Raw genomic sequence first — 21,916 nt, forward strand, 5'->3', positions numbered from 1 at the left:
GGCCTATGTGGCCTGTATATGGATGATCTGTCAAGGCAGTTGAGAGAATGCAGAACAGGGTTCATCATTGGGAACACCTTAATCAACCACCTTATGTGCGTTGATGATTTGGCCATTCTATCTCCCAGTAGTGCAGGGTTCCAACAGCTTCTAAACATAAGCTCAGGCTATGGAGTCAAGTTTGACATCAAGTATAATGCCACAAAGAGTATGGTAATGATATGTAGGACCAAGGAGGATCAACATCTTAGTTTCCCAGGTTTCTACTTGTCTGGTCAAACCCTGTCTGTGTGCAACAATGTCAAATACTTAGGCCACATCATCAATGACAAGATGGAGGGTGATGCTGACATGCTTAGACAGAGAAGAATGCTGTATGTCCAAGCCAATATCCTGGTGAGAAAATGTCATTACTGTTCTGATGATGCAAAGGTGTACTTGTTTAGATATTACTGCACCCCTATGTATACAGCACCCCTTTAGGTGAGGTTAAAAAAAGAGAGCTTGTGCAAACTCCAGGTTGCATATAATGACTGTCTCAGAATCCTGCTCGGAAAGCACAGGGGTAGTAGTGCCGGCAAGCTTTTTATGATTTAGGGATAGACACCTTCCACGCCACACTGAGAATACTGATGTTTAAGTTTACAGGTATATGTAGACTGCAGGGGTCCGAGAATGATCTTATTGTACAGATAACCAATCCTAGTTGTAGTTTTGTTGGGTACCAAGTATATATGGAAACACTGGTATCTGTGCCTTTTATAGAATGTGTAGATGCATTTTTAAAGGCCTACTGAAATGATTTTTTTAAATTTAAACGGGGATAGCAGATCCATTCTATGTGTCATACTTGATAATTTCGGGATATTGCCATATTTTTGCTGAAAGGATTTAGTAGAGAATATTGACGATAAAGTTCGCAACTTTTGGTCGCTGATAAAAAAAGCCTTGCCTGTACCGGAAGTAGCGTGACGTCGCAGGTTGAAAGGCTCCTCACATTTCCCCATTGTTTTCAAAGCAGCGAGAGCGATTCGGACCGAGAAAGCGACGATTTTCCCATTAATTTGAGTCAGTATGAAAGATTTGTGGATGAGGAACGTAAGAGTGAAGGACTAGAGTGCAGTGCAGGACGTATCTTTTTTCGCTCTGACCGTAACTTAGGTACAAGGGCTCATTGGATTCCACACTCTCTCCTTTTTCTATTGTGGATCACGGATTTGTATTTTAAACCACCTCGGATACTATATCCTCTTGAAAATGAGAGTCGAGAACGCGAAATGGACATTCACAGTGACTTTTATCTCCACGACAATACATCGGCGAAACACTTTAGCTACGGAGCTAACGTGATAGCATCGGGCTTAACTGCAAATAGAAACAAAAGAAATAAGCCCCTGACTGGAAGGATAGACAGAAAATCAACAATACTATTAAACACTGGACCTGCAACTACACGGTTAATGCTTTCCAGCCTGGCAAAGCTTAAAAATGCTGTTGCTAACGACACCATTGAAGCTAACTTAGCAACGGGACCTCACAGAGCTATGCTAAAAACATAAGCTCTCCACCTACGCCAGCTCTCATATGCTCATCACGACCCGTGCTCACCTGCGTTCCAGCGATCGACGGCGCGACAAAGGACTTCTTCACCCGATCATCGATGCGGTCGGCGGCCCGGAGACGGAGGAAGTCAAGGTGAGGACAGTGGTGCGGCGGCGGGTGTTGTAGCTTTCGACGACACCCCGGCCGCCATCAGAGTCGGCAAGAAACATATATTTCCCCAAAGTTACGTACGTGACATGCACATAGCGCCACGCACGTACGGGCAAGCGATCAAATGTTTGGAAACCAAAGCTGTACTCACGGTAGCGCGTCTGCTATCCAACTCACAGTCCTCCTGTTGTTTTGCTGTAGCCGCCGCTAATACACCGATTCCACCTACAACTTTCTTCTTTGCAGTCTTCATTGTTCATTAAACAAATTGCAAAAGATTCACCAACACAGATGTCCAGAATACTGTGGAATTTTGAGATGAAAACAGAGCTTTTTGTATTGGATTCAATGGTGTCCGAATACTTCCATTTCAACGATTGACGTCACGCGCATACGTCATCATACACAGACATTTTCAACCGGAAGTTTAGCGGGAAATTTAAAATTGCACTTTATAAGTTAACCCGGCCGTATTGGCATGTGTTGCAATGTTAAGATTTCATTATTGATATATAAACTATCAGACTGCGTGGTCGGTCGTAGTGGGTTTCAGTAGGCCTTTAAAGTATATACTGTATATATGGATGGATACTATTTCAATTTCTACTCTGTCTTTTTGTATTTGTGTTTGACTTTCTTTTTTACTGTTACAGAATAACATTATTTTAGTTTTTACTGAGATTCAAAGATAGTCTGTTTTTGTCAAACCATCTTTTTAATTTGTTCATTTCTTCTGTTATTATTTGTATTAAAGGCCTACTGAAACCCACTACTACCGACCACGCAGTCTGATAGTTTATACATCAATGTTGAAATCTTAACATTGCAACACATGCCAATACGGCCAAGTTAACTTATAAAGTGCAATTTTAAATTTCCCGCTAAACTTCCGGTTGAAAAACGTCTATGTATGATGACGTATGCGCATGACGTCACTAGTTAAACGGAAGTATTGGTACACCATTGAATCCAATACAAAAAAGCTCTGTTTTCATCTCAAAATTCCACAGTATTCTGGACGTCTGTGTTGGTGAATCTTTTGCAATTTGTTTAATGAACAATGAAGACTGCCAAGAAGAAAGTTGTAGGTGGGATCGTTGTATTAGCGGCTGGCTGTAGCAAGACAACCAGGAGGACTGTGACTTGGATAGCAGACGCGCTAGCCGACGCTAGCCGCCGACCGCACGGATGATCGGGTGAAGTCCTTCGTCCTTCTGTCGATCGCTGGAACGCAGGTGAGCACGGGTGTTGATGAGGGCTGGCTGGCGTAGGTGGAGCGCTAATGTTTTTATCATAGCTCTGTGAGGTCCCGTTGCAAAGTTAGCTTCAATGGTGTCGTTAGCAACAGCATTGTTAAGCTTCGCCAGCCTGGAAAGCATTAACCGTGTATTTACAGGTCCATGGTTTAATAGTATTGTTGATTTTCTGTCTATCCTTCCAGTCAGGGGTTTATTTATTTTGTTTCTATCTGCATTTAAGCCCGATGCTATCACGTTAGCTCCGTAGCTAAAGAGCTTCACCGATGTATTGTCGTGGAGATAAAAGTCACTATGAATGTCCATTTCGCGTTCTCGACTCTCATTTTCAAGAGGATATAGTATCCGAGGTGGTTTAAAATACAAATCCGTGATCCACAATAGAAAAAGGAGAAAGTGTGGAATCCAATGAACCCTTGTACCTAAGTTACGGTCAGAGCGAAAAAAGATACGTCCTGCACTGCATTCTAGTCCTTCACTCTCAAGTTCCTCATCCACAAATCTTTCATCCTCGCTCAACTTAATGGGGTAATCGTCGCTTTCTCGGTCCGAATCTCTCTCGCTGCATTGTAAATAGGGAAATGTGAGCAGCCCTCCAGCCTGTGACGTCACGCTTTTTTTTTATCAGCGACCAAAAGTTGCAAACTTTATCGTCGTTGTTCTCTACTAAATCCATTCAGCAAAAATATGGCAATATCGCGAAATGATCAAGTATGACACATAGAATGGATCTGCTATCCCCGTTTAAATAAAAAAAAATCATTTCAGTAGGCCTTTAACTTCTGTGTGTTCTTTCCTGTGTCACACCTGGGTAAAGTCTTGTCTGGGTTTTGTCTGGTTTGTGGTTGTCTTGTCACTTCCTGTTTTATTTTGAAATGCTAATTCTCCCTCTCTTTCAGATCACTTGCCTTTCCTCATGTGTCATCATTTGTCCTGATTGATTTCACCTGTTCCCCCAGGCTTAAACGTCTCGTCCTCCTGTCCTGTGCAAGAGTGTTGTTATAAGGTGTGGTGCATGGTAAAGAAGACAAGAGTCCAGCTGTGTCTCAGTACTGTGTATTCAGGCTGCATGTAGGAAATACAACTGAGGTAAACAGACGTGACGCAGGCATATATTATAGGTGAGGGCTCTGTGGCTGCCACAGTATACAATCACCCTGTAACATCTCCCTTCCTTTAGTAAATTATCCACACTGGAACAATGCTGTCTGTAAATCAACTGTAGACCATCAACATACTAGTAACACCAGATTCAACCTCAGATAGCAATACCTGGTTCAACATCAAATATCAGATATCAAATATATGGCAATAGAACGTGACACTACATAGTAGCAGGATAAGAACACACCTGTCATCAAAATCACTTTTTTTGTTTGTTACATCACTCACTTCCTTTTTTCTTTCTTTCTTTTTCTTTTTTAATTCAACAAAATTCACAGTCAATGTGTGTTTGAAAGTGCACACAGTCCTTGCATGTTTTATTCCAGTGTATGTCAGTGTGTGTGTGTGCGTGTGTGTTTGTGTGTGTGTGTGTGTGTGTGTGTGTGTGTGTGTGTGTGTGTGTGTGTCTGCGTGTCACAGTTCATGTGTGACCTAGAGGTCAAGTCTGTCAGGAGGCTTATTCAGCCTCCCACTCCGGAAGCACACGGTGTGGTGTGTCTCTGGCCTGCAGAGAAGACTGCGGTGACCTTGGGGCAGGTGAGGACCTTGGAGACTCCCCAGCACCGCCAAAGCTGTCTCTGTTGCCACCTCCACTCACAGGCTGCTCTGGGGTCAATTCTGGTCGAGCCGACGGTTGGGCAGGGGTTGCCTCGGCCGGTCGAAGATCAATTTTGTTGCGTCGATATGTGGTCCCCTCTACGTCGACCAGATGGGACCGGAGTCCCAACTGCTGCAGGCACACCCCTCGCCTCCATCTGCCCGTCCTGTCTCCCGGGAGCGGCTTCATCCTGATGGGCTGGCCGACGTTCAGCTCCGGCAGATCCCTCGCCGATTTGTCATACACTAACTTCACCGCCTGATGCTTCCCCCTCAGCTTGTCGGGAACCCCTGTGATGACCTGAGGTGCAAAGAGCTGGTCGGCCACCGGAAGAAGGGTTCTCAGCCTTCGTGACATGAGCCGATGTGCTGGGCTGCAATGCATGCCCTCAGTGGGCGTGTTTCGCCAATGCAGAATGGCCTTCATAGGGTCGTCCTTGGTACGGTCAGCCTTTTTGCACAGGCCTTTCACAATCTTTACTGCTGACTCTGCTTTGCCATTAGCTTTTGGGTGCCGCGGTGAGGACATGATGTGTTCGAAGCCCCACTCCCTCGCAAATGCCCGGAATTCACTGCACGTAAACTGGCTTCCCCCATCAGAAATGGCTCTGTCCGGGACGCCATAACGTGAAAAACTGTGCCATGATTCGTCGGATTGTGGTGTCGGCCGACAAGTCAGGGAGCAGTTCTCCCAGAAGTCAGAGTAGTGGTCCACCACGAGCAAAAAGTTCTGTGCTGCGTAGCTGTACAGGTCCATGCTTATCAGCTGCCATGGACGTGTGGGGAGCGGATGTGACATCATGGTCTCTTTCTGTTGTTCGTGCGCATACTCGTTACACACAGAGCACTGCTGTACATAGTGTTTGACTTCCCCTTGCATGTTGGGCCAGTACAATGTATCGCGGGCATGTCTGTAGCATGCTTTGCCACCCACATGATTTTAATGGATCCTCCTCAGCATTGCTGTACGCATAGCTTTCAGAACGATGACGCTCTGGCTCCTGAAGAGCACGCCATCCTGTGCGCTTATTTCATCCCTGATGGCCCAGTAGTCCCCGATGAGTACGGGGGCCTCCTCTTTGTGTTCTGGCCATCCCTGCAGTACGACTGCCTTGAGCGTTTGGAGACACACATCCTCCTCTGTGTGTGCTCGGATCTGTGCCAGGCGCTCGCTGCTGACATTGACGTAGTGGCCGCTGCGTCACACTGCTCCTGTTGCATGCTGCAGACCATTTCTCATCCCTACAGTGTGTCTGTTTTCCGTGGCGGGGTGGTGGCTCTCCTAAGGGTGTCACTTATGTACATTTCAGGGCCTGGCTAGTACACCACCGTAAGACAGTAGTTCTGAAGTGTCAGGAGCATGCTCTGTAGGCGCTTGGGCGCGCTGAGGAGGGGCCAACTGAAGATGGACACTAATGGGCGGTGGGCGATCTCTGCTGTCACATCACCCCGTCCATATAGGTAGTAGTGGATGCGTTGACAGGCGAACACGATGCTCAGGCACTCCTTTTCTATCTGTGCATAGTTTTGTTCCATCTGGGTCAAGGCGCAAGAGGCAAAAGTGACAGGCTGCCCTTCTTGTAGCAGGCAGCAGCCCAGGCCTGTGTGACTGGAGTCGCTCTGTATAGTGACTGGCTTGTTGGCGTCATAATAACGCAAGACCGGTACTGCTGTGACCAGTGTCTTTATTTCCTTCATGGCAGCATCATGTTTTGGCAGCCAGTGCCACGGCACATCTTTGTCTAGCAGCCTCCTCAATGGTTCACATACCTCTGACAGGCGGGGCATACATCTGGAAAGATAGTTCACGAAGCCGACACACGCTGGACCCCTTTAGCGTCTGTGGGGTTTGGCATGAGCTTAACTTCTCTGCATCTGTCCATCAGGGCAATGAGGTTTGTGTCATGGTCGCGGTTGGCATCATCGCCCGTATGCCCGCAGCCAACTATGAGGATATAATCGGCTATGGGCTCAATCCCTGTTAATCCAGCTAGGAGCTCATGTTGCTTTCTCTGGTACAGTTCCGGAACAACTGACACACCAAAGGGGAGCTTCAGCCACCGTTTTCTGCCCCATGGTGTCCAGAACATTGTCATCAGGCTGCTCTCCTCATCCAGTCGGCACTGCAGGAATGCATCACGCGCATTCACCAGCGTGAATATACGCGCCTTTGGCAGCTTCTACAGCACGTCATCTAAAGTGGGCATGAGGTAGTGGGACCGTTTCAGGGCTCGGTTGAGTGGCTTCGGGTCAATGCATAGTCTCAATTTGTCCGGCTTTTTCTCTATGACCAGATTGCTGATCCAGTCTGTGGGCTGTGTGACTGTGGTTAAATGTCCATCCTTTTCGTATCGATCGATTTGTGCTTTAACAGCTGTCTTGAGGGCCACTGGAACATTCCTGTTGTCCAGCTCAAAGTGAACATCACCAGGCAGGGACTCAACTGGGCTGGTGAACACGTCGTGACATGTTTTGATGAGACACTCTTTGGTCAGGTTTCCCATCCTGCAGTGTTCCGCCTTATTTAGCTCCTCAGGAATGGTGAATCGTATCAGGCCCAGTCTCTCACATGTCTCCCCTGAAAGCAAGGGTCTCTGGCCTGTATACACAGCCTCAAAGTCCAGCTTGTGTGTTCTGCCTCTAATGAGACACTGTGTGCTGTACAACCCCAGCGAGTTCATCCACTCACTGTTGTACAGCTTCAATCTGGTGAGACTCTTCTGAAGAGGCGTTCTGGGCGCCAGTCTCATCTTGTCTGTCATGCTCATCACATTGCAGGTGGCTCCAGAGTCCAGCTGGCACCCCTGGACCCCCTGTTGCAGTGGCAGATTGACAAACCACTTCTTCCCTTGCGTGTTCACAGGTCCCACGCCCTCTGCTGTGTACATATCTCTCTCATCTCCATCACTGTCCTCCTGTTCCTCTGTCGACGTGTCATCCATAGTGTTCAACTGGCGTGCGTGCTGACCTCTCTTCATGCATACTTTAGCAAAATGGTTGGCAGTGCCACAAAAGCGGCAGGATTTACCAAATGCAGGGCACTGGTCTCGCCCACGTTTGTGCGTTGTGCCACAGTACTTGCATTCCCCTGTGTCTCTCATGCCCTGGGGCTGTGAACTGGTGTTGGTGGGCTCAGATGGCCTACCGGCAGACCTGCGTCCATATCTTTGTCCCCCCTACGTGGCATTGATGCTCTCTCCAGGCCCAGAGTTGCCCAGTGACAAAGTCTTTAATTTGTTATCCATGACCTCGGCTGCACGGCAGATCATGATTGCCTGATCCAATTTGAGATCATTTTCTCTTAGTGAACGACATCTGCCGCCCTCATCAGCAATGCCAAAGACAAGCCTGTCCTTTATGAGTTCATCTTTTATAGCTCCGTATTCACAAAAGACATCCTTTTCTCTCAGTCTTGTAATAAAATAATCCATGAGTTCTCTTTCCTCTTGCTTTAAGTTTCCAAAATCTTACCTCTCGAATGTAACGTTCTTCGTGGGGGTAAAGTATTTCCCCAGTGCCTCCAGAATAGCTCCCGCAGCTTTCTGTTGGTCGGCAGTGAGTCCCAGGTTGTGTTTGTAAACATGGAGGCTGTCGTTCCCCATTAGCCATCTCAGCACCGCTGCTTGGACGGGCTTCTCCTTCTCGTTGAGCCCGGTCGCCAGCAGATAATCCTCAAACTCTGCTTGGAAGTTTTTCCAGTTGCCGTGAGTGTCCCCAGCCATCTTCATGGGCTCCGGAGGCGGGATGTTGGAAGTCATTATACCAACGCGGTGCTAAAGCTAACAGGCTAACTGAAACTGCTAAAACTCACCAAAACAAATAAATGCATGCTGTCTCAACAACGAACAGAATGTGGGGCATAATCGGGTCCTGCTCAGACTTCTGACACCATGTTATATGGTGTGGTGCATGATAAGAAAGACAAGAGTCCAGCTGTGTCTCAGTACTGTGTATTCAGGCTACATGTAGGGAATACAACTGAGGTAAACACACGTGACGCAGGCATATATTATAGGTGAGGGCTCTGTGGCTGCCACAGGGTGGCGCAGAATGTCAATACAATCACCCTGTAACAAGTGTTTCGTATCTCCATGTGCGTACCTCCAGCGTTTCTTTGCCACAGTCTTGTCCACAGTCTTGTCCACAGCCGTAGCCACGTTTTCGTGTACCTTTTGGATCCTCGAGAGAGTTTTTGGTTTGTAACATTTTCAGGTAATATTAGCTTCCTAGTATCACCTCAGTTGGAGAGCCTTTTGTTGTATTTAGTAGTTTCATTTCTTAGCACCTTTTTCCCTCCGTAGCCGGAGCACTTTGTGTTTATTAATAATTTTGTAAATTAAGTGGTCAGGTTAGATCTGTTTTTATAGACTGTTTTGTTTCTCCCGTTTTTGGATCCCTTACCTTGTCAAAATAAAGAACTGCTTTTGATATCCTGCGCCTGTGTTCACAGTCCAATTCTGGTCGTGACATCCTGATCAGAAATCCGTTGTGTCATCTGCAAATTGGACTCACTTTAAGTGACTTTACCAATGTCGGTTATGTAAAGATTGAACAATTTTGGTGCCAGTATTGATCCCTGGGGTATGCCGCAAGATATTATTAACATTGTAGAAATGTTTGCTTAGCGTCACGTATTGCTTCTTGTTAAGTAGCTTCTTACCCAGTTCAAGACCAACTATCTGATGACATACAGTTCCAATTTGTTAATGAAATATTAGAATGAATTGTATCAAATGCTTTAGTTAGATCCATAAACCTTGCAGCTGCACACTGTTTACCAGGTTGCATTGGTAATCTCTTCCGTTATTTCGATTAATGCCATTAATGGGGAAATTTTGCCTCTATATCCATATTGATTCTCCGCAAGTGTTCCATTTTTACTCATGAATTTGTCCAATCCGTTGTTAAATAGCAAAGCACAACACAAAGAAGAGAAGACAGGAAGAAGAGGACATGCCACAGACAGTGACACAAGTAGCGAACAAGTGACAGAGAAACATTTGAAAGAGAAAGAAGTTATAATAATATTTCTACAACTGGTCAAGGGTACACATGGTAAATAGTTTTATTCCAACCTTTAAGTTGTTTGTGGTGATAAATGTCAGTTAGCATAACACTGCAACACACTGTATGAGTTAATTAGCGTGCACTAAGATATGGTTCACTCATTAGCAAATGCCCCATTAGCAAATGCTCCATTTTAAGTGTTACTTGAGGTGTTTCTGTCTATAAATCACCAACCAGGTTTTAAGAACCGGAGGTCTTAGCCCCCAGGAGATATACAGTGTGCAAAGCGTGTGAGGGAAACATTTGAGCACTTGCAAGATCTTTTCGCTCAAAACTTTTTGGCACTGTATTAGAATTACGCAACAAACACCGAATACATCCAAATGGTTGAAACTAGAACAGGAAGAAAGCTCTAGTTATCTTTAGTAAGCATGAGATGACCCAAACACACAAGGACAGTGTTGTTGCATGGAAAATCTAGCAGACAACTTGTAAACAGGGAAAAGTTGCACAGATGATAGCAGAGTAAACAAACTTGTACATTACTACAGAGTTGACCTGAAAACAGAGGAGGTTCTGCTGGAAATAAAAGTTATTTCCTGGAAAATGAGGTTTGGATGTCCACTCAGATATGTTGTCTGTACACAACCTCTGATTCAGAGTTTCTGCACTTGCAAGAAGGTCATTAGTGTATCATAATTTCTGATGATAATCATACGTGAATGAGCTCTCCTGTCTTCTTTTTCGCAGAGCTAAAACAATTTGACTTGGTTTGCTAGCCAGGTTTTTATTTATCAAAATGGGGAGCACATGGTTCATTAATTACATATGACTGTTAACTCTCAGCTGGAGTTAATTGTTGCTTCCAGCAGTTGTAAAAACATGCTCTCTTGAAAAATGTCCGTATGTCCATCTTATAGGCTAGTTCTCTTAATGCTACTTCTCACAGTCTGGCTTTACCTTACTAAGGTAACAGTGAAAATGTGGACTGGATTTCAAAAAGGTAGGCGTTACTGGATTGGTTAATAAGCGCTGACAAATTCTCCACAATGTTCCCTCTAGGGACAAAATGGCTCTTTTGATAGCAAAAGTGGCTGACACTGGTGTAGGATGTAGCCTGCCTCTCACCTTGAATCAGCTGGGATAGACTCCGGCTCCCCTGTAAACCAGAAAAAAATAAGCACCACAGAAAATGAACTGAGATTTTATTTTATTTGACTCGAACATGTTAATTATGTCTTCTTATTGAATATATGTTTGGTTGATTATATTCAAGTAAGTTTCTGATAATAGATGGAGTTTTTACCGACATCCGCAGTCTTAAGAAGGGTCAACTTACTACTGGGATGTGTTGCGTATTTGGATGTTCTTTCTAGGCGTTCTTCCACGCCCCCTGCAGCTTGCTCGTCTCTGGAGGATAGAGTCTTAGGTGTGAGAGAGCATACATGCTCCACGGTAACAGCCGAAACAGGTCAAGGTAAACATGCAATCTACTGTGCCAAAAACTTGTCCGAATATAAGAAACAATTTAGATACTGGATACATAGCATAAATGTGAGTGTGAATGTTGTCTGTCTGTTTGTGTTGGCCCTTTGATGAGGTGGCGACTTGTCCAGGGTGTACTCCGCCTACCGCCCAAAAGTAGCTGGGATAGGCCACCCCCGCGACTCCGACAGGGACAAGCAGTAGAAAAATGGATGGATGGATGGATGGATGGATACATAGCATACATAAACACTTACACGTACACAGGTTCTCAAACTATGTAGTTCTTATGTGTCGAAGTCAAGGCCCTGAATTATGAATTATCTATGAACCCCGGGATGATATTTGATTAGTATTAGAACGGGCCCGCAGGCCACAGCCACCTGCTGCTGTTTTGCACGCACCAATACTCCTCCATCAGTGTTGGCGCTAGGAATTTTCAAAATGTGATCCCTGGGACGCCATCAAGTCATAAAAAAGGAGTCCCATTGTAAATTTTTGGGGTCCCACTTTTTTGTAACCGTTTTAAAACAAATGATAAATGTATACATTAATCCTGTTATATTTCACATTCTATACTGTGTTTTGGAAAAAGGTTGTCATAAACGTTACTTAATTCATTAAAAAAATAATACAAAAGAGAACAAATTTTTATGCATAATTAAATGTATTCAGTTGTAAACATTCATTCACTTTCTTCTTTCCTTCATGGATCTGAACTTTACCGCTGCCGGTATTTTATTCTATATTTTTATTGTAATATTTTCAGAATGTGTTTGTTCTATTTTTGGCCAAAGTAAGACAAAGAAAACAATCTGAAGTTGTATTTATTTATTTTTTTCAATTGTCATGATTTTCATAGGTTGGCCCTTGTGTGCACTGATTCTTTTGATTCGGAATAATGACGAGAGGAGCGCTCCTAAAGTACCTCCTACAACAGCCACAACTCCAGAGGCAGCGCCCAGACCAGCTGCACCTACATTGAGATTATAAACACTACATTTAGCCACCTTATGTTCTTTGTATTTTATTTACTTAGAAAATACACCACTGTAAAGATGCTATTCAGATACAAGAGAAGTCATTTCTACCATTAAAACATGCAAAATAAAGTTTTGATCAGTTTCTATTCGTACTGCAATGAATCCAATAACTTGTATTCTAAACTATTATGTTTATAAAAGACACATACACGCCACTCGACAACATACTAATTAAACATGTTCTTACTCCAGGAGCAAGAACATGTTTCATGTAAACTATTGTATTGCACCACTGCTGCTCAGCAGAATAGGTTGCCTTGTATAGGAATACAATAAATAAATAATAAAATAAGCTTAAAGATACTACATTAAAATCTGTGTTTTTCCTTTAGTTATATATGAGCAGTTTTTATTGATGATATTGCAGCACTGTTTTCTATATATATATATATATATATATATATATATATATATATATATATATATATATATATATATATATATATATATATATATATATATATATATATATATATATATACATACATATATATATATATATATATATATATATATATATATATATATATATATATATATATATATATATATATATATATATATATATATATATATATATATATATATATATATATATGTATATATTCATATATATATATACACATTTGTTTTTTAGTGTTTTGTATGTTTAGTTGAGTTTGTGTTTCTATTGGTTTCTATTTTGTCCCAAATAATGGGGATCAATTTGAATCAAACAAACAATCGGTTTTCTATTGTCCTTAAGTTGCATGGAGTTTATGGGGATCAATTTGAATCAAACAAACAATCGGTTTTCTATTGTCCTTAAGTTGCATGGAGTTTAGAACTACACTGCATAATATTGACAGAGGTTTTATGATACTTTCGTTTCCTTATTTAGCTGCAAAGACAGCAACTAGAAACACCAACATAATGCGGTTTTATGCCACTACAAAGTACAACCAAAATAATAATAATGAACAAATTGTCAAATTATCGGCATTTCTTTACTAGAATAAGAAATTATAGCATATTATATTTACAATATTTATCAACAGATTGACAGACAGCCACCAAGCCACCTGCTACCACCCCTCCTCCGTTGGCGATGGCTGAAGCTGACATCATGCTTGAAGCAATGGATCCTGCTGCTATCCCAGCTGAGGTGAAGCCCAATGCTCCCAGAAGCACTGGAGTCGCAACCACTGCAACACCTGGACCAAAGTGAACCACATTATTGAAAAAAACACACAAATATGTGTGCATGTCGACAAAAGGCTGTCAGTCATGAGGTATTTGTGTTTACACCATCATCTTACCTGCACCTACAACAACGGCAGCAGCCGTCTCTGAAATGCAAAACACCCCACACTTATTAGATATCATCTATTATATAATATTGTAATTTTATATCACTTTTCATGATGATAAAAGTATAAAGAAGGATACCCACTCAATGCCATGTTGTTGACTATTTGCCGTACACTTCCAGTCTGCAGGGAGTTTATATATATACTAGATGTGAGAGGGCGGTTGTGGAAAACCAAACCTAACAAAAAAAAGGTTGTCCTTTCATTCGTTCAACAGACGGATGAAAGTTTTGTTTCTGGTGAAATCATTCAAAACATAAAGATGGGTGTTCATGGGAACTAAAGTGGATCCTATCATTAAATTAGGGTGCGTCATTTTAAAGGTTAGGAATGTAGATTGACTGGTAAATTCACCACAACGTTTCGGTAACGCATTTCTCCATTCATGTCCGCGGTAAACACGTTCAAGTACCAACAGCGGTACCACAGTTTACGAGTTTTTACCGGATGCAAACTGTTTCTATAGTAAGTGTAACGCTAAAGTTTGCAAGCAAAAAATTGTGTTTTCACTAACTCAGTAAAAAACTAAACAGACCATTTAAAAAAAAAGTAAACTTTAGTGAATTATGACTGTCAGAATGTACATAAAATATAGAACGTGGGATTTACAATATGAACTATGAACTATAAAACACTGAATATTGAGAATATATAAACGTTGCTCCTGTACTTTCCAGACCACTTCCTTGATCGACATATTTATATCGAGCAAGAAAGAACAACAAAGATGCAACAAACGCGGCGAAACATAAACTCCAAGGGTTAAAAAAAACATCCACATACTCGATATAATATCACTGTTCTGCAGAACTTTGCTGTAGAAGTCTGCCTCCGTCTGACGCTCGCTATCAGGCTTTTTGCTCGGTAAACAAGCCCCGCTCACTCTTCCCCATTCTCTTCTGGTCTGCATGAAGCAGAGCTTTATATGTCACTCAAAAGTGCAGATTCTAACCAGTGGGATCATTTCTATAGCTTGAAAATATCCAGCTGGCCACATAGAAATGTAAATAATGTTGTATTATGCCAAGGTAGCCCAGTTAACTGCTTTTGTTATGATGTCTTGCAAGATCCGTGCCACAACTTCAAACTTGACACCTTATTGGCTGGTTCTGAGACAAGATTGATTGCTTCAGTCGGAGTCTGACTTCTTCAGGAAGTGAGTATTGCCTTTTGAAGCAGCACATTTTCTGACACTGAATTATTATTTTTTTACACTGAATTTTTATACACTGAATTTTCTTCCACTGATTTTTTTTTTTACAACGCATTTTAAAACACTGCATTTTTATACTGTTTTTTTTTACATGGGATTTTTATACACTCTACAATAGTATAATACACAATTTAAAAACACTTACTTTTTAAACACATGCATTTTGCGAAACAAATTCGTTATTTCAATGAAATTGTCAGCATAATTTGATGTAAAAACAAACAAACAATGAGTTCACAAAGTTCAAACAAAAACAATTCTGTTTCATAAATCCAGTGCCAAAAAAAAAGGTTTTCACAATAAAGACACAAATTAAGGTTCATAGTGTTGGCCCTGCGATGACATGTACCCTGCCTTCCACCTGAAACACAATGAAGGACAAGCCATGGAAAATGGATGGATGGACGAAAGTCCCTTCTGCAACAGCTGCAGAGGCAGAGGCTGACAGACCATTTCTACCTACAGTGAGATGAAAAACACTTTATTCATCCACCTTTTGTAATCTTTTTTTAATATTTTTTAAATACACCATAAATGACAACAACATTGCATGCAGTAACCATATGTTTCCTATTGCACTCAAATAACAATTTTACGAGGTTAAAATATAAATTAAAAGGCATTTAATACATTGGGCTTTTCTTGTTGCACTCAAAGAACAATTTACAATTTTCCATATTACATAAAGTCTGCCATAATCAATGATTAGGTTAGAATAGAACAGAAAGTTTTACTGACATTATATTAAATTATTCATGATTTATGGTTGCCACTCCTGGTCTGTCCTTTAAGAAAAATACAATTATTAGTAAGTACTAAAATCAAAGCTATGGATACATGTACACAGAAAAGCCATGTAGCAGGCAAAACACACATCATTAAAGATAAAACACAAATTGTAGGAATTGGTTCCAAAATTTACTAATTTCCCTTGCATTAGTTGACGTTAGATGGGCGGTCTTTACTCTGCTAATATTCAACATCAAGCCAAGCAGCTGTGTGCGCGTCTACCTGTACCTATCTACATGTGCACAACAGGGGAGCTGGTTAACTCATGAGAGTAGCATACAGCATGTATGTTTGCGAGAATGGCAACGGGTTGGCTGACTGATGTCAGTGAGTGAGTGGGCGAGTAAAGAGAGAGAGAGGAAAAGCGTGCACTGCGCAGTAGACTGATGAACGGTCCGGTTGTGTCCTGCAAAACTAATAATAAAGCAACTAGAATGTCACAAATCAGCGACCTCGTTATTCAGACCCGAAAGCAGAGTGGAGCAGATCCAGTGCCAGGTAAAGTGAAGGGTGTTACCCACGACCAAAACATCCGCCCTGGAAGGAACGTCTGTCCCGTGCTCCTCGACTACGATCTGTACCAAAGCCGAACAGCAGGACAGGTGTAACAACTACATTATTACCCAGAGGTGGGACCAAGTCATTGTTTTGCAAGTCACAAGTAAGTCTCAAGTCTTTGCCCTCAAGTCTCGAGTCAAGTCCCGAGTCAAGACAGGCAAGTCCCGAGTCAAGTCCAAAGTCAAGACTGGAAAGTCTCAAGTCAAGTCCCAAGTCCTGCATTTTGAGTTTCGAGTCCTTTCAAGTCCTTTTAACCACAGACTAATATATTTACACAGATTGTGTATGTTTTTAAAACGCTGTGTTTATTTATTAAAACAAGTGCATTTGAAATTGCAGGAAAAAAATAGTGCTGACTTTGCACTTCATAATAGCACTATTAACCAGTCATTTTAAACATTTAAGTCATTCCTTTACAGAATAAACACATTTGAAAAAACAAGTGCACATGTACTTATTAGCACAAAAGTGTTAAAATTGTATTTCCATGGCATATTGCATTGTAACTAGTTCCACAGCAGTTTCTATCCTGTTCTTACCTTATCTCATTGATCTCATCTCATACTGTATGTGTGTTTATGTGTGCGTACACATGAAAAACATAACAAATACATGAACATAACAATGAACAGAGTTGTACTTTTTAGATGTCCGGGCCCTATGCAATATGTACACATATTCTTAATATAGTATATATTTTAGCTGACCTTTATTTGACTATGTTTGTCTTTTTGTAGGTGGCTAAAATATGCGGTGCTACTGACCGCTGTCTAACGTTACGTTACTGTGTGTGATACATTCACTAACGTAACGTTATGTCTAGGTACCTCATGCAACCCTGCTTAAAAAAAATCACTTGACAAAAAGTATGAATAAGGTAGCGAACTGCAGTGGACGCAACTGATTGCCGTGTTTGCAATGACGTCATAACCATAGACATCTTATAAGTAGACGCAGCATTGGTTGCTGTGACGCGAGCAATTTGACCGCCATCTTGAAGTGGTGATGAGGAGCCAGCGAGCAGCCTAAACTGACAGTTGACAGGTAGAAAACAAAGATGCCGGGCCGGTGTTCAGCGTTTTCCTGCTCAAATGAGCGGACTGTTGAAAATAGGAATCGGGGGATTACTTTTCACAAGTAAGATTTAACATTAAAGGCCTACTGAAATGATTTTTTTTTTATTTAAACGGAAATAGCAGATCCATTCTATGTGTCATACTTGATCATTTCGCGATATTGCCATATTTTTGCTGAAAGGATTTAGTAGAGAAAATCGACGATAAAGTTCGCAACTTTTGCTCGCTGATAAAAAAAGCCTAAGCCTGTACCGGAAGTAGCGTGACGTCACAGGAGGTAATATTCCTCACATTTCCTCTTTGTTTACAATGGAGCGAGAGAGATTCGGAGCGACAAAGCGACGATTACCCCATTAATTTGAGCAAGGATGAAAGATTCGGGGATGAGGAACGTTAGAGTGAAGTACTAGAGGCAGTGCAGGACGTATCTTTTTTCACTCTGACCGTAACTTAGGTACAAGCTGGCTCATTGGATTCCACACTCTCTCCTTTTTCTATTGTGGATCACGGATTTGTATTTTAAACCACCTCGGATACTATATACTCTTGAAAATGAGTCGAGCACGCCAAATGGACATTCACAGTGACTTTTATCTCCATGACAATACATCGGTGACACACTTAGCTACTGAGCTAACGTGATAGCATCGTTCTCAAATGCAGATAGAAACAAAATACATAAATCCCTGACTGGAAGGATAGACAGAAGATCAACAATACTATTAAACCATGGACATGTAACTACACGGTTAATAATTCTCAGCCTGGCAAAGCTTAACAATGCTTTTGCTAACGACGCTGAAGCTAACTTAGCAACTTAGCAACCGGACCTCACAGAGCTATGATAAAAACATTAGCGCTCCACCTACGCCAGCCAGCCCTCATCTGCTCGTCAACACCCGTGCTCACCTGCGTTCAAGCGATCGACGTCGCGACGAAGGACTTCACCCGATCATCCGTGGGGTGGGCGGCTAGCATCGGCTAGGCGTCTGCTATCCAAGTAAGTAGTCCTTCTTGTGTTGCTACAGCCAGCCGCTAATACACCGATCCCACCTACAACGTTCTTCTTTGCAGCCTCCATTGTTCATTAAACAAATTGCAAAAGATTCACCAACACAGATGTCCAGAATACTGTGGAATTATGAAATGAAAACAGAGCTTTTTGTATAGGATTCTACGGGCTCCGAATACTTCCCTTGCCCTCGTGACATCACACGCATACGTCATATCCAAAGGAGTTTTTCAACCGGAAGTTTAGCGGAAAATTTAAAATTGCACTTTATAAGTTAACCCGGCCGTATTGGCATGTGTTGCAATGTTAAGATTTCATCATTGATATATAAACTATCAGACTGTGTGGTCGGTAGTAGTGGGTTTCAGTAGACCTTTAACGTACTATTGTTTGTATTTTGTGAAAAGAATATTACCACAGAGTTGAGAAGGAGCAAAGATCTTCAATATTTGTATGTGAAAATCACAAAGAAATCTTCTGGGGGAGGATGACGCCCCTACAGGGGTTTGGTTTACAAACTTTCAGCCCCACCTAAAACAAAATTCACCAGCCGCCACTGATTATGATGTGTTCTCATTTTAGGCAAAGTATAAGACAATACTTTCTTAACAGTATTATTGTAACCATTAACATTGTAACATTGTTGGGTAAGACAGAATTTGGATTTATTCTGAATCCAGTGAAACAAATTGGTGGTTTTAGCTGATATAAAGACTTTTAGGTGTTTATATATGTTTATGTTTAAGTATTTGGCAGACGCTTTTATCCAAAGTGACATACATAAAAAATACATATAAAACAATCACTGTAAACATGATCATTTAAGGGAAGAATGTAATACAAAATATCAATACAAAGTGTCAAGACAGAATCAACTCTCTGCTGCTGCAGCAACAGAGATACAGTCTATAGGTCCCTAAGATATATAGATATCTAATGTATACATACATTGTTTATGTAGAATATACGCATGTTTATATAACCTAATCATATTGTTTCTTGAACTTAAAAATAGCTGACTGTTTTTTTCTCCCTTCTCTGGGATTATATTCCCAGTTTTGATCTCGGACGTCTGGTCACTTATAGTATATAAGAATATTCTATTACTGTTAAGCAAACTATGAATAATAAAACAAGCCAAAACATGTGTCCTTTATCATAGCTACACGTATGACAAAAAAACGCGTAAAAATCAGTGGTATTCAGTGATGTAAGATGAATTAAATGCGCTGACAGTTCATTGCTCCTGCCAAATGAATTGCACTGAGTGGAGCGGATTACCACTCCAAGATCAATCAATCAATCAATCAATGTTTATTTATATAGCCCTAAATCACAAGTGTCTCAAAGGGCTGTACAAGCCACAACGACATCCTCAGTACAGAGCCCACATACGGGCAAGGAAAACTCACCCCAGTGGGACGTCAATGTGAATGACTATGAGAAACCTTGGAGAGGACCGCATATGTGGGTAACCCCCCCTCTAGGGGAGACCGAAAGCAATGGATGTCGAGTGGGTCTGACATAATATTGTGAAAGTCCAACACATCAGCGAGAGTCCAGTCCATAGTGGGGCAAGCAGGAACCATCCCGAGTGGAGACGGGTCAGCAGCGTAGAGATGTCCCCATCTGATGAACAGGCTAGCGGTCCACCCCGGGTTTGGAGCAGAGTAGAAAAGAAAAGAAAAGAAACGGCAGATCAACTGGTCTAAACAGGGAGTCTATTTAAAGGTTAGAGTATACAAATGAGTTTTAAGATGAGACTTAAATGCTTCTACTGAGGTAGCATCTCTAACTTTTACCGGGAGGGCATTCCATAGTATTGGAGCCCGAATAGAAAACGCTCTGTAGCCCGCAGACTTTTTTTGGGCTCTGGGAATCACTAATAAGCCGGAGTTCTTTGAACGCAGATTTCTTGCCGGGACATATGGTACAATACAATCGGCAAGATAGGCAGGAGCTTGACCGTGTAGTATTTTATACGTAAGTAGTAAAACCTTAAAGTCGCATCTTAGGTGCACAGGAAGCCAGTGCAAGTGAGCCAGTATAGGCGTAATATGATCAAACTTTCTTGTTTTTGTCAAAAGTCTAGCAGCCGCATTTTGTACCATCTGTAATCTTTTAATGCTAGACATAGGGAGGCCCGAAAATAAAACGTTACAGTAATCGAGACGAGATGTAACGAACGCATGGATAATGATCTCAGCATCGCTTGTGGACAAAATGGGACGAATTTTAGCGATATTACGGAGATGAAAGAAGGCCGTTTTAGTAACACTTTTAATGTGCGACTGAAACGAGAGAGTTGGGTCGAAGGTAATACCCAGATTCTGTACAGAGTCACCTTGTTTTATTGTTTGGTTGTCAAATGTTAAGGTGGTATTATTAAATAGATGTCGGTGTTGAGCAGGACCGATAATCAGCATTTCCGTTTTCTTAGCGTTGAGTTGCAAAAAGTTAGCGGACATCCATTGTTTAATTTCATTAAGACACGCCTCCAGCTGACTACAATCCGGCGTGTTGGTCAGCTTTAGGGGCATGTAGAGTTGGGTGTCATCAGCATAACAGTGAAAGCTAACACCGTATTTGCGTATGATGTCACCTAGCGGCATCCTCTGCTCAAAAGACCTAACCTCGATCCTGACCTCATGGTAAACTACCGACCGGTCTCCCACCTTCCGTTTATTTCCAAAATTCTCGAAAAAATTGTTGCACAGCAGCTAAATGAACACTTAGTGACTAACAATCTCTGTGAACCTTTTCAATCCGGTTTCAGGGCAAATCACTCTACGGAGACAGCCCTCGCAAAAATGACTAATGATCTATTGCTAACGATGGATTCTGATGCGTCATCTATGTTGCTGCTTCTTGATCTTAGCGCCGCTTTCGATACCGTCGATCATAATATTTTATTAGAGCGTATCAAAACACGTATTGGTATGTCAGACTTAGCCTTGTCTTGGTTTAACTCTTATCTTACTGACAGGATGCAGTGCGTCTCCCATAACAATGTGACCTCGGACTATGTCAAGGTAACGTGCGGAGTTCCCCAGGGTTCGGTTCTTGGCCCTGCACTCTTTAGTATTTACATGCTGCCGCTGGGTGACATCATACGCAAGTACGGTGTTAGCTTTCACTGTTATGCTGATGACACTCAACTCTACATGCCCCTAAAGCTGACCAACACGCCGGATTGTAGTCAGCTGGAGGCGTGTCTTAATGAAATTAAACAATGGATGTCCGCTAACTTTTTGCAACTCAACGCTAAGAAAACGGAAATGCTGATTATCGGTCCTGCTAGACACCAACATCTATTTAATAATACCACCTTAACATTTGACAACCAAACAATTACACAAGGCGACTCGGTAAAGAATCTGGGTATTATCTTCGACCCAACTCTCTCGTTTGAGTCACACATTAAGAGTGTTACTAAAACGGCCTTCTTTCATCTCCGTAATATCGCTAAAATTCGTTCCATCTTGTCCACTAGCGACGCTGAGATCATTATTCATGCGTTCGTTACGTCTCGTCTCGATTACTGTAACGTATTATTTTCGGGTCTCCCTATGTCTAGCATTAAAAGATTACAGTTGGTACAAAATGCGGCTGCAAGGCTTTTGACAAAAACAAGAAAGTTTGATCATATTACGC

General features: G+C 42.0%; 1 long non-coding RNA gene across 3 annotated transcripts in view; it reads left to right on the forward strand.

The window, feature by feature from the left end:
- The window catches only part of LOC133645679 (uncharacterized), a 47,144-nt gene that overhangs the window by 11,948 nt on the left and 13,280 nt on the right, over window positions 1–21,916 (forward strand). The window contains exons 2-3 of one of the 3 annotated variants that reach the window (XR_009825175.1): window positions 3,929–4,090; window positions 13,303–14,770. This is a non-coding gene — a long non-coding RNA (uncharacterized LOC133645679). The remainder of the gene's footprint in view (window positions 1–3,928; window positions 4,091–13,302; window positions 14,771–21,916) is intronic. The other 2 variants (XR_009825173.1, XR_009825174.1) reach the window with 2 other exon arrangements.

The sequence above is a fragment of the Entelurus aequoreus genome, linkage group LG03 (assembly GCF_033978785.1).
Source record: "Entelurus aequoreus isolate RoL-2023_Sb linkage group LG03, RoL_Eaeq_v1.1, whole genome shotgun sequence".
In the NCBI taxonomy this organism is placed as follows: Eukaryota; Metazoa; Chordata; class Actinopteri; order Syngnathiformes; family Syngnathidae; genus Entelurus; species Entelurus aequoreus.